Source organism: Pectinophora gossypiella, chromosome 24, assembly GCF_024362695.1.
Source record: "Pectinophora gossypiella chromosome 24, ilPecGoss1.1, whole genome shotgun sequence".
In the NCBI taxonomy this organism is placed as follows: domain Eukaryota; kingdom Metazoa; phylum Arthropoda; class Insecta; order Lepidoptera; family Gelechiidae; genus Pectinophora; species Pectinophora gossypiella.
This window is the reverse complement of record NC_065427.1, coordinates 2,225,656-2,238,760: the sequence shown is the minus strand read 5'-3', so window position 1 is coordinate 2,238,760 and position 13,105 is coordinate 2,225,656. Positions and strand designations below refer to the sequence as shown.

The following is a 13,105-nucleotide window of genomic DNA, read 5'->3' as shown; positions in this document are numbered from 1 at the left end:
CCTCTTTAGTTTCATGTACTTCGTCTTTCGGTGATATTGTACTATTTTTGACGTGACTTAGCGTATATTTGCCAGATTCAAAGGTTTATAATCGTCATCATTAATTCAAGAACTACGCTCTTGTCGGTGTAGCATTCTCCTTGCTACTTTTCTAGGGAAAAACAGGGCAGTGGTTTCCCTTTTTCCCGCAGTACTTTGTCTGACGCGAGTGGGATGGCCCCGAAGTAGTCTATTTCAAAGCCGTACTAGGGCTTCTGTCCTCCGCCTCTAAAAAGTACTGACAGTTACTGCTGCCCTCCGTCAGGTTTCAGGTTACAGTCCGTGTGAAAAGGTTTATATGTGAAAGAATTAATCTATTTGTGGTGTGAGCTTATGGGTGAGAAAAAACAAGTAGAACTAACTAGAAGTAGAAATAACGTCGGCATACAAACGGTTTTGTATAAAGTCATGATTATTAAATTCATTAAATCTATAGTAAATTATACCTATGGAATTTGGTAAGTATGCAAAACATAATGATTATTTGAACGATAGATAATCGAAAATTGCAACAAAACATAAGTGTAATATTATTTTGTGATTTGTATACTCGTAAATAATCATGTTCCTTGTTGGACCAAAATGTCTCCTTCATTTAAACAATTTTTCACAACACGTTCTAACAGTATGTAGTGGATATAACATCCAACAAGGTTTTATATAATAACTAATATTAACAGCGTGGTCTAGTGATTAGAGCGTTGGACTCACGATCTGGAGGTCCGGGTTCGATTGCCGATAAGTACATTTTAGAAAACACTTTGTGAGACGGTCCTTTGTTTGGTAAGGCAGGCTTGAATCGCCTAATTGTCCGAAAAAGTAAAAAGCTTCGGAGGACACGTCAAGCCGTTGAGCTAGGCTATTAGTCGCAAAAAAACACCTCCACCAACCCACAATGGAGCAGCGTGATGGAGTATGCTCCATGCCCCCTCCAGTTGATCGAGGGGAGCGCTGTGCGCAGCAGTGGGACGTATATTGACTGTTCATGTTATGTTATGAATATATGCAATTTAATTTAGAATCTTGGAATTCATTTACAAAGTGTGATTAAGTGCGAAATAGTTTTTAACATGCAAAGCCAGGCGTCGCGACCGCGGCGACATTCAAACGTTTTTATGTAAATGAAATCGTGTTTTTATTTGAACTCTGAATGTAAGTGAAACTGGTAATTACATAAACAAACAAAAACAAAAATCTGTTAGAAACTTTTAGTGAACAGTCTTATAAACTTGCGTAACCTAATTTATAAGTAAACTAACATTGTCATTGTTCATTGAGTTTACATTATTCTCAAGTACGTTCGTTCGTATTATAAGTACGTTCCATAAACAGTCAAAGGATGATATGAAAAAAATGTGCATTGTACATGTTACTTGTCATTCCAAATAGGGGGTTAAATAGGCCACATTGAAGCGATTTACCTATAAAAGCAATACTTCGCACTTACTCTTATATGCGCAAATGACAAATAGCAATGTTGCTTTTTAGGTGAATTTCCTCGATGTGGTTTTTGTAACTCCCCAGTTCTTAAAAATCAGCTATTGTTGTGGGTGTGTAGGTGAGTGTGTGTGTGTGTGTGAGTGTGTGTGTGTGTATGTACATATTTGTTTCTTATGCAAGCCTATCTAATAGTTTAATAGTTAAATATTGGTAGGTAATAAAGATAGTGAAATTACTTCCAATGGTATTCTTAATGTATGCGCATGTCATGTACTAGCCAAGACATTTATTATTTTGTTACTAAAGAAGTATCTCCGTATCCTCGTAGAATTGGGTCTCAAGCCACTTAGTTGTAGTCTTTTTGCATTCGTACAAAGTTTTAGGGTATATATTTAGTTTCTTGTTGATAGCATTGTATAATTTTGCCGAACGCTTAGTGTACTGTGTTTTAGCAAAACTTGTTTTTGTATATGGTGAATTTGCAACTTCATGATGAATTCTTCTTTTAAGGATAGCTGGATCATAATAAAGAGTTTTATGCTTTTTGATAATTGTGCAGTAAACGTAAAGGTTTCTGATTGAGAGTAACTTTGTCATTTTATATAAATCAATAGTTGGAAACCGGCGCTTCTTAAAATACATCATAAATGTTTTCTATATAAGACGTAATATTCTCTTACAGCCCCCTATTCCTAGTAGTCTTACCAGTTGAACTACTGGGAATTTCCTTCCCAATAGACTTACTGGTAGGACCACTGGGAATTCCTAAATAGATAAATGCGTTTCGGAGCTATGTCTAATCTATGGACCAGAATATATCCATTTTTAAACAGAAATTCGATAGTTCGTTCGATAATAAAGTCTTTCGATCGGATTACAAAGTGCTTAGCTTTCCCTCTTTATACAGCCGTTACATTGTATGTATAATTACAACACTACTGTATTTTAATCCATTTTACTGGGAACAAACAGTCATAATTGGACTGTAACATCAAACTGCGTAGAATGTACTTTTATCTTTTTTCTGTAGGAGCCAAGAGGCATTTTACATCTCCGTCATCTTTAAAAAGCTGTTACTGCTTTCTGTTGCTAACATAATATATTATGGAATAGTTTCCGATATAAATATTTTTGAATTTGAATTTTCTGTTCGGACACCAGACGGGTTAAAAAGGCCACATAGAACAATTCATCTAAAAAATCAATATTGAAGTATCATTTTTTTTTTTTACATTGTGCACTTACTTTTTATGCATACATAAACAGCCTATGTACGTCCTACTGTTGGGCACAGGCCTCCCCTCAATCAACCGGAGGGGGTATAGAGCATACTCCACCACGCTGCTCTAATGCGGGTTGGTGGAGGTGTTTTTACGGCTAATAGCCGAGACCAACGACTTAACATGCTGTTCGAAGCACGAAAACATCTTACTTTTTCGTACAATCAGGTGATTCAAGCCTGAAAAGTCCTTACCAAACAAAGGACAGTCTCACAAAGTGATTTCGACAATGTCCCCATCGGGAATCGAACCCGGACCTCCAGATCGTGAGCCTAACGCTCTAACCACTGGACCACGGAGGCTTTTTATGTATATAAAAGTCAATTTGTAATATTGTTTTTTGGATGAATTGCTTCAATTTAGCCTTTTTAACCACCTTGATGAGGTAGCGTTTATACAACCACATAAATTTTATTGAGTGATGTTCTGATGAGATTGCAGACCCTTACAGGGAGAATTGTGTACTTTCCTAGGTCAAAGATAAATTATGAAATTCTGATTACTCAATAAACACAGATCTAAAGGTGACAAAAAACGTTTTTATTTATCTATTCAATTTATTTATGAATGATTAATTTTATTAAGTAAACATTCTTGTAAACATTATGAATTGGAATAAAGAAAAATGTAATAATAAGTGCGAAATTTTGACATATTTTTCTATGACGTCACAGGTTGCTTTTTCATACAAATTCCACAGTAATTTCTTGATTTGACGTTTATTAAAAAGTAACTAATTTGACTAGTTGGAAACTGGTCTATTTACCTGTGTCCACTTTACTCATTCTTACAACGTTGTTAAAACTTATGCAGTATCACAATTTCTCCGTTTCGACGCGTGTGTTTAATAGCTTGTTTGAGTGCAAATTATACTTGATAACTTTATGCTAAATAATTTCCGTTTAAGCAATTAATTCCAGCAGGCTTATTATACTAACTACTGTTAAGTTGCACTTGTGAATTCTGAGGCGAGCTTTCGAAGCTTGCACCTTTAAGTAAATTATAACATTGATACAATTAACTGTTGTTCAGACTATGTTACTGAATGTAATATCATTGTGTAGATAATAGAGGGACAAGTTTAGCCACAATTAGAATTTAATGACGTCATTTCAGTTTTTTTTTTTTTTCAGGAAAAAATATTGTATCGACCCGTCTGTTACATTACTTCTAAGAAATATTAGAATATACAATGTTCAAAAACTAATTTCCTGTAGTCATAGCCATTAGTTTTTTTATGTATTTGCAAAAGAAAACCATTAATTAATATTCATTATTAAAATTTACCCGTATTCCGTAATAAGGCAGGGAGCGACATAAGCCAGTGCATGCTGAGAAACATACAATAAAAAATATAAGTTTAAAAACTATAACCCGAATTCGGAAAAATCACGCTCTAAAAAGTGTAAAACAAGAAACTAGGTATGTTTCTCTGAAATTCTTCCAAATAGTGATGTTTAGAAAAAAGCCGTGTTCGTAAGCAAAAACTTAGGACAGATTGACAAACTGTCACTGTAGCCCTAAATGTCAAATATGTTAGTGCGACAGAGTCCTAAAATGGGTACATTATGTTGCTCATGACTGTACCTAGCAGACAGACAGACAGAGTTACTCTCGCATTTAAGCGACGTGCTAGAAAATTCCTAACACAAATTAAAAAAAAATCGTTACCCACATTTTTTCTCACGAATCTACAGATTTACATACGCATCCCTGTTTGTGACTGGATCATTCATTATTAGACAAGAGAAAAAAAAGAATTCGCGCTACGTATACTAAATAGACAAAACCTGTTTAGTGATTCTGAACGCATCATTACCAATGTTAAACACCACTTCTTATTTTCACTCTTCACGGTCAGTGATAGACCCTCATGCTTTAGTATAAAGGTCGAAATAGTTTTTGATGTTAGCATAATAATTGATACAGTTTTGCATTTCCAAAGTACTCGATGGAACGAAATTTTGGCGCCCGCAGCGTCGTAAAAGTATGCAAATTATTAAAACACTACCCTATAAGCTTATGAAAAGCTCACGTATTCTGTACCTATTAGGGGTGCATTTCGTCTAACAAGTTAACCGTTTAGCGGAAGTTTTTTTCATTTATAATTTTGTTGTACAGATATTAAAGACACATTTCGCAAAGTACGGTCTGAAACTCTTTAATATATTCAAATATGACGGATTAGGTAAATTAACCGGGACACTAGAGGAATTTAGGATAATTTTGATTAATTATTTGTAATATTTCTTAAGGCAAATAGGAGTACTTAGCTTTGTTCACACAGACGAGATGCAGTTGGTGCATACCTAAACACCTTGGGAATGTGTTCCACATTTGAATATTGCGGTCATTAATCCAGATTTGTTAATGTTTTCATAATTTTGTAGGGGACTTGATGTGAACGTCGGCAAAATTTTACGTTCTGTGGTCTTCTTTGAAGGTACCTAGAATTATTATTATACATAGATGATAATTCTAGTTTCTAATTATGGCCTTTTCATGCACAGCATAATTCGGAAGTTCCGGTTTCGGATCCCGCTGGAAACATATCACAAAAGTCAACTTTGTAAGGCTGCTCACCTGAATGTCCGAAAGTAAGGTGACCCGTGCTTCGGAAGGCACGTTACTTCCGGTTACTACTTACTGACTCATGTAAAATACCTTGGCGGCTCAATAGTAACAACACAAGGGTTGATGAGGTTGGTAATCCACCTCACAACCGACATGTTAGAAGAACATGCATAATCTCTTTACTTATAATTTGTTCTTATTAACTACACTTCTCATCAAAAAAATCGAAACACCTTGCAAGTTTACGTTTTGTCAGGATTATCAGAAAAATGTGTACATTTAGGAATAAATGTTAAATGTCGTTTAATAGTGAGTAATATGAGCTTATCAAATATTAATGTTAATGTTCTAAATTTAAATGAATTTTTCATAGGTTTCGTATTTTGTTAAATGAGTCATTTTTATTCCGTATGGAGTATAAAGGAAATGGATAAAACAACACACGTAAATGAAAAAAAAAGCTAAAAAACGTTTATTTAATAACTTGTATTCCCTCCCCGAGCTCTAATTACTGCTTCCATACGGTTCTTCATCGATCGGATGAGAGTCACGATCACATGCTGTGGTTTATTGTCCCATTCCTCTTGGATTGCATCTTGCAGCTGGCTAAGTGTTTCTGGGGCAGGATCTCTTGCTCGAATTCGTCTCTTTAATTCATCCCACAGATGTTCAATGGGATTCATGTCCGGGCTTCTTGCTGGCCATTCCATAATAGAGATATCGACTTCGTTAAGATAATCTCGTACGACGCCCGCGGTGTGAGCCCTAGCATTGTCGTGCATGAATATGAAGCCGTTGCCAATAAAATGTGCATAGGGCATCACATGAGGCTCGAGACACTCTTCGACGTACCGATGACAGTTTAGTGCAGGCAGACGTGGCCCAGACACGAAAGCAAGCTCTGTCTTACCGTCGGCGCTGATTCCTCCCCAAACCGTCCACGAACCGCCACCATAGCTGACCTTTTCTTCAATGCAGCATTGTGCATAGCGTTCTCCGTCTCTTCTGTAGACCTTGTTCCTTCCGTCGTTACCATACAGCATAATTTTACACTCATCAGAAAAGAGAACTTTGCTCCACTGTAGGTATGACCAATTTAGGTGCTCACGTGCAAAGTTAAGGCGCGCTCTTCGATGGTCTGCAGTTAATTTCGGCCCATTTGCTGGCTTATGCGGTACCAGTCCACGATCCTTCAACCTTCTTCTAATTGTAGAGTCACTTACAGCCACCCTTCGTACAACACGAAGCCGCTGCTGCAGTTGAAAAGCGTTAAGGCGTCGATTTCTTAAAGAAGTTGTTACAATAAATCGATCATCTCGCTCAGAAGTGACCCGATTCCTGCCAGATCCTGAACGGCGCGTGAACAAACCAGTCTCCCGATAACGTTTATAGACTCTATGAACAGATGACAGGCTTAGATGCAGTCTTGCAGCCACAACACGCTGACTAAGGCCAGAATCCAGCAATGCCACAACTTGGGCGGCTTCTGTGGGCGAAGTATCCATACGTTTTAGAAAAAAAACCTTTTTTCAGACGTCCCAAAGTCACATTATTGAAATAAAAAACAAAAAGTTTAAGGATAGGCGCCAATTTTTAGTTTTTAAACGCTAAATGTACTCCAACCCTAAACACACATTTGTCTCAAAACAGTGATTCATTTCGTTTATAAGATAAACAAATGAAATTCTAATTTTGAATTTAGAATTTTCGCTTATTACTGTAATGGCCAAACTGCCAGCTATACATTTATGTATTTTTTTTCATCGTATGAATTCTTTTTTGTGTTAAATTCGGACAGAAACAATGAAAACGGAAGTGTTTCGATTTTTTTGATGAGAAGTGTATTTGATGACAATAATTATAGCTCATCACGTAATAAATTAGCTATGCCGATAGATTGCAAGAAGTAACTATGCAAGTAGTTTAAATATATAAGTTATTAGCCCGACTTGTGTTCGTGATACCTAATGCAAATTATTATTACTTAGACGATGGAATGATATTGGGAATAACCACCTGGCAACCAATATTCATCACAAATTTAAGAGCCACGCTCTTGTCGGTGTAGCATTCTTCATGCTACTTTTCTAGGGAAAAATAGGGCAGTGGTTTCCCACAGCAGTGGCAGTGGTTGATGGTTGGTGGTGGTGGGCGGAATGTAAGAGGGAACCAATATCAGGCAGCCAAGTTACTGAAATTGTTTTAAGTACATATTTTTGGGGTCGTCTAGGGCCATGTGCCGAGATGTTTCTTTCAGCTGTTTTTCTTTGGCTATACAGGTTGTGAGTTGTGCTACAGTACTATATACTCTAGTATCGTACAGAGTAATGTTCGTTACTTCTAAATAGTTGGCTAAACGGTATTATTATCGCGACAGCACTTTCTCGACCGCTCGCGTGAGTCCATGCGCGAATGCCTGCGTGATAGCGTGAAAAACCTAACTGATATACACGGTGATAACAGTGGTTCCGCACGTATATTAAAACTAGCAGCGCTCTGTGGCCGTTTTGACGTTTGCCCCGCTCATCAAGTTTCGCATTAATCAATAACTACGTTAAAGGAGCAAATAGTTGTACTTTATTGTGTTTATCAAGTTTTGTATTAATTTTTAAATGTATTGACGGAGCAAATTGCTGTACTTTAAAGTTTAGGAACATAAAAGACTCTTTAGCTCGTTTTAGCAACAAGTTTTGAGCTAATAACGGAATAAAAGAACATGTCCAGTAATAGAATAGTTATAAGGTTATAATTGTAAGGTCGTTTACGTTATTTCTGTGATCCAGTTATAAGAAGATTTATGATGCTAACTCTCTTTTTTCTTCTAGATATAATTCTGGTTTATATTATGTGAATTTTAATTTATTTGCGATTAACAAAGATAGAACCTCAAAAAATCTAATTGGAAATGTATTCATCGCAAATACCTATTGTTCTCAAAAAAAAAATGTTATTAATGTCAATTAAAACACTAAAGTGACTTTCCATAGGCTTATCTTATAATATAAAAGAAGATTTTCTTATTCAACAACGTAGAGTAAAGCGTAGTGTTAAACACATTTTTGTATTTTACTAAAAACATTAACAATGGATAAACATTAAACCTAGCAGAATAATGCCCAAGACAGAGATTTTTTTTTACCTTTGAAGTTTGCTCTTGGCCTCAGACTTTCCCGAAAGCATTGACGAGGCCTAAGATGGAGCTCGCCCAGAAGGTGCCAGTTCACTCTGGCCTCGAAAGCTCCCGGGTTATATGTATTCGGAAATACAGAAGACGGCAATGAACTCCACTACCTAGCAGTGCGCATAATGAAGGCAGATGCGAAGCGCTTTGTGCGAATTGTTGGGATGTCCACCAAATAGAGATGGAACCCTGTACGTCTGGAAGTCCGAAGATAAAAGGGGATGGTGGAATGAGCTCGTGTAGATCGCGGGCACACTCCCCGAAGTGTGGTCTGTAGAATACCGACATACTGGCGACTTTTCGCTTTTCGATGGTTAGAAAGACAACCTATTCTCTTTCTAACCGAAGCCTTTCCCCAGCAGTGGAACATAAATTAGGCTAAAGAAAAAAAAATATTAGTGAACATTTTCAAATCCTTACGGATCCCCAACTTGCGGTCAGTGAAGCGAGCTGATAACGCGAGCTGTCTTGGCCAACGCGCCGAACCGTCAATACTACATGATTGCAAAAATACCTAATCAATTTATATCTTTTGCCAAACCAATAACTACTTTACTACGACTTTGCACGGAATTCATAAATCCAATCAATAAATAAATTCATCAACACAATTGCACACTTAAATTGTCGATAGAAGAGGATGATCCGAAAGTGTGGATGAATTTGTGTGTGAAAGGTGTGAATCACGTGGGCGGTTAAAATGGCCACATCGAAGCAGTTCATCTAAAAAAGCAATTTTGCTATTTGACATTTGTTTGCATTGCACACTTACTTTTATATGCGCAAATGTCAAATTGCAATATTGCTTTCTTAGATGAATTGCTTCGATGTGGCCATTTTAACCGCCCAGGTGATTCACACCTTCCACACACAAAATCTTTATTTACAAATTCATCCACACTATCGGATCTTAACTCCCCTATTGTGAGTTATCACTTGATAACTAAGCTATTTTTTTAGGATCTGATGACGATTAAGGATTTCAGCTGATACACATATATAACTAAATCGCATATTCAGCATTCTGTTTACAACTATAAACTTCAGTAGGCACAACGTGTTCTTGCAAGTTGTCCGTTTGGAATTTGCAAGTGGGATTGTGGGTTGGTTATTACTTTTATTTATACGCGATCATGCATGTGCTTCTATTTTCATAAATGTCTTACGTATGCTAATTTTCATGTTCGTCAATTATTCGATTTATCGTGTATCAGAATTTGAATTCAGAACGTAGTTCTTTATTGTTATTTTCTTTTGTTTCCCGCGTGAACAAAAGAACAAAAATAAAGTACTTAGTTCTGAATTCAAATTCTGATACACGATAAATCTAATAATCGACGAACATGGACCCTAGCATTAGCCATAGAGGCGGCCAATCAGCTCGCGACACCGGCATGGTCGACGATTTCCCTCAATCAGCGCTTATCGCTATCGACCCACTAGGGACGATTAATTTTTTCAAATATTTTTCCTCTCAGACGACGCCATGAGCCGAGGTTCACGCCCAACTGGGCACCCTCAGGCCTGTTGTCTTAAACGTTGTACCGAGTGAGAACCCTCAGCGCTTCCCATTTGTCCAGCCAAGTAGTTAATGCCATCTGCGGCAAATCTACAATAAGTCGCGTCAAAAAAAAAGACACTAGCATTCGTTTATATTCGGAAATACGATGATTGCCGAGGGACATTCAGAAACTAGAAGTATCCTTCTTTCATAGTTTCAAACGAAAAAAAAAACATAAATTAACTACTTGTGAAAGTGTATGCAAGATTTATTATCTACATTTGATTTAGGAAGTCACCGTTTATATCTTAAAAGACAAATAAAACGGTTATTCCAACCAAAGGGATGTACGACGATATTTCACACACATCATCAGGTGTAGTCAACCCTTGCCACTTTTTAAACACGAAAAAAAAAACAAAAACGCCATTGCAAGGTTACAATACCGCATTGATATCAAAACACAATAAAAATGATATAGGCGTCTGCAAGCCGACTTTTTGAGTTACGACAAAAAAATTGCCAATATACACAATGTAGTGTTCCCTGCTAACGATATTTTGATGACTTCCATACAATAATGAAATAATAAAGACAAAAAAACAGAAAGTTACAAGACTACTGGAGATTCCCGATGGGGAGAATTCACCATTTGTTGAACCAAAAAAATACTTGATAAGTTTGGTTCAAACTTGCGTGCGTATGGTTCTGTACATAACCGTACTATTCTCTCTTTCTTAATTCTACTTTAAATAATTTTAAATAATAGTTAATTTTTTTTTATATTAATATTGTTTGTGAAGTTGTTATTTTCTGTCATATAGTTTTTATTCATTTTTGTTAATTTTATATTAATGTTTATTTGGTTTCTCAAAGGAACCTTGTTTTTCCATCATCGCATTGGGTTTGGGTAACGTGGACCTGTAGTGAATTGCCCCGCGCTGCTTCTAACCTGCTCCTGATTTTGGTGTGCGGAATCCTTATCACTTAGTCAATTTTTACGACTTACACGGTCGATAAGCAGCTGAACACATTCTGTTTTTAGATTTCCGAACCTCAAAAGGGAAAACGGAACCCTTATATTTTTAGTTTTTCCCAGTTTAGTAGGAAAGCTATCTTCTTCTTCTATCGTGTGGGTTGTGGTGAAGTACCCCCATCAACCCTGGTATCAGGGTTATTATTGAGCGGCCATAGGCCTCTGAAGTGACTCATGTAACGGAAACTATTTCTAATATAAAGCTTACAGACATGATGTGTGTGAGGCAGACGGACTATGTTTTTTTTATTAAAAGCCATTATTTCTATGACATGATGGTGGCGCCACCACAGTTGCGTCACCAACAAAATGCAGTTGACACCTGGTGTCCGGTTGGTTGTGCAACCATTAAGATACCAGAGCCTTAGTCAAGTTGAAAGAGTGATTATAAAATGTATGGAAATGACATAGCGTGACATATTAATCCTATATATTTTTATCACTGTCATGAATTTTGTCAATGTCAATTTATCCATTCTAATGATATGATTATTTCGTTTTGTTGATTGGTGCTAATCATCATCATCACCAGCCCATTAACGTCCCCACTGCTGGGGCACGGGCCTTCCCTATGGATGAATAGGGAGATCGGGCCTTAAACCACCACGCGGGCCTAGTGCGGATTAGTGGTTATTAACGACTGCTAATGCAGCCGGGACCAATGGCTTAACGTTCCTTCCGAAGAATGGAGGAGCTCGAGATGAAATCTTTTTTTTTTGTGGTCACCCATCCTATGACCGGCCTTTGCGAAAGTTGCTTAACTTCAACAATCGCAGACCGAGCGCGTTTACCGCTGCGTTGATTGGTGCTAATATGTAAACCCAAATAAGTAATTTCATTCACACATGTTAAGGAAAACAAACTTGTCGATTTCAACAAAATGTATTGAATCGATCGATAATTTTGTCACGTTGCACCCTGCGTTAGCCCTGCTTGAGGTAGCGTATATACAACTGAGTAAGTACATTTTGTCGTTGGTCGACCTTGGTTGCTTCTTTTCGTGGTGTCTTGTTGAGATAGTGTCCTAAGTTGAGTTGAGGTGTTAAGTTGATGAGGTTGGTAATTCACCTCACAACCCACACGATAGAAGAAGAAGAGTGTCCTAAGTGACCTGTAAAAATACGTAACCATAAAACTGTCTATGTCCCAAGCGTTATTCCGTTTCCACAGGGTTCGCTTACCTAATCTGGAGGTTTGATAAGTAATATAATAATTTATTTATTTATTTTTATTTATTTCTTTTGAGGTAAGATAAGCGGTTCGTCTACGGAACCACAAAACTGTTGCTATCAAAATAATAATAATAATAAACGTAATATAAGGAGCACTCGTCGAATAACCGATGAAGTTTCTAACTTACATTCGTGTATCATGCGTCTTGTATTTAGTAACATCTGAAATATGTATGCGTCTCTTTTTTGCTTGAGTTACGATTGGTTACATATTCCAACACGATATTACGTACAGCTGATAAAGTCTATTTTTAGTAAATCACGATTTACTTTGCAAATAGAGGTATTTGTTACCCAGCATAACAGGGTATGTCAAATCAGTTACTTTTTACTAAACGGCTTTTTTTTTGACGTGACTTATTGTAGATTTGCCGCAGATGGCATTAACTACTTGACCGGACAAATGGGGCGCGCTGAAGGCTCTCAACCGGTACAACGTTTAAGACAACAGGCCTGAGGGTGCCCAGTTGGGCGCGAACCTCGGCTCAAGGCGTCGTCTGAGAGGAAGAATATTGAAAGGATTAATCGACCCTAGTGGGTCGATAGCGATAAGCGCTGAATGAGGGAAATCGTCGACCACGCCGGCGGGGTCGGTATCGGGGTTCTGAAGTGTTTGGTGTCGCGAGCTGATTGGCCGCCTCTAGGGCTAGAGTAATCGGGTCGTCGGGATCGTATATTACGTCCTTCCGACGCCGATACTTGTCAGTACCGTCCCTAAGCGGGATGTTTTGGAAGACACAAAATTACTATGGAATTCGTATGAAAAAGCACCCTGTGACGTCACAGAAAAACATAACAAAATGCCGCACTTATTTATTTACT

General features: G+C 37.4%; 1 protein-coding gene across 2 annotated transcripts in view; it reads left to right on the top strand.

Moving 5' to 3' along the window:
* The window catches only part of LOC126377861 (zinc finger protein rotund-like), a 196,302-nt gene that overhangs the window by 42,513 nt on the left and 140,684 nt on the right, over positions 1-13,105 (top strand). The gene's annotated exons all lie outside the window — the stretch shown is intronic.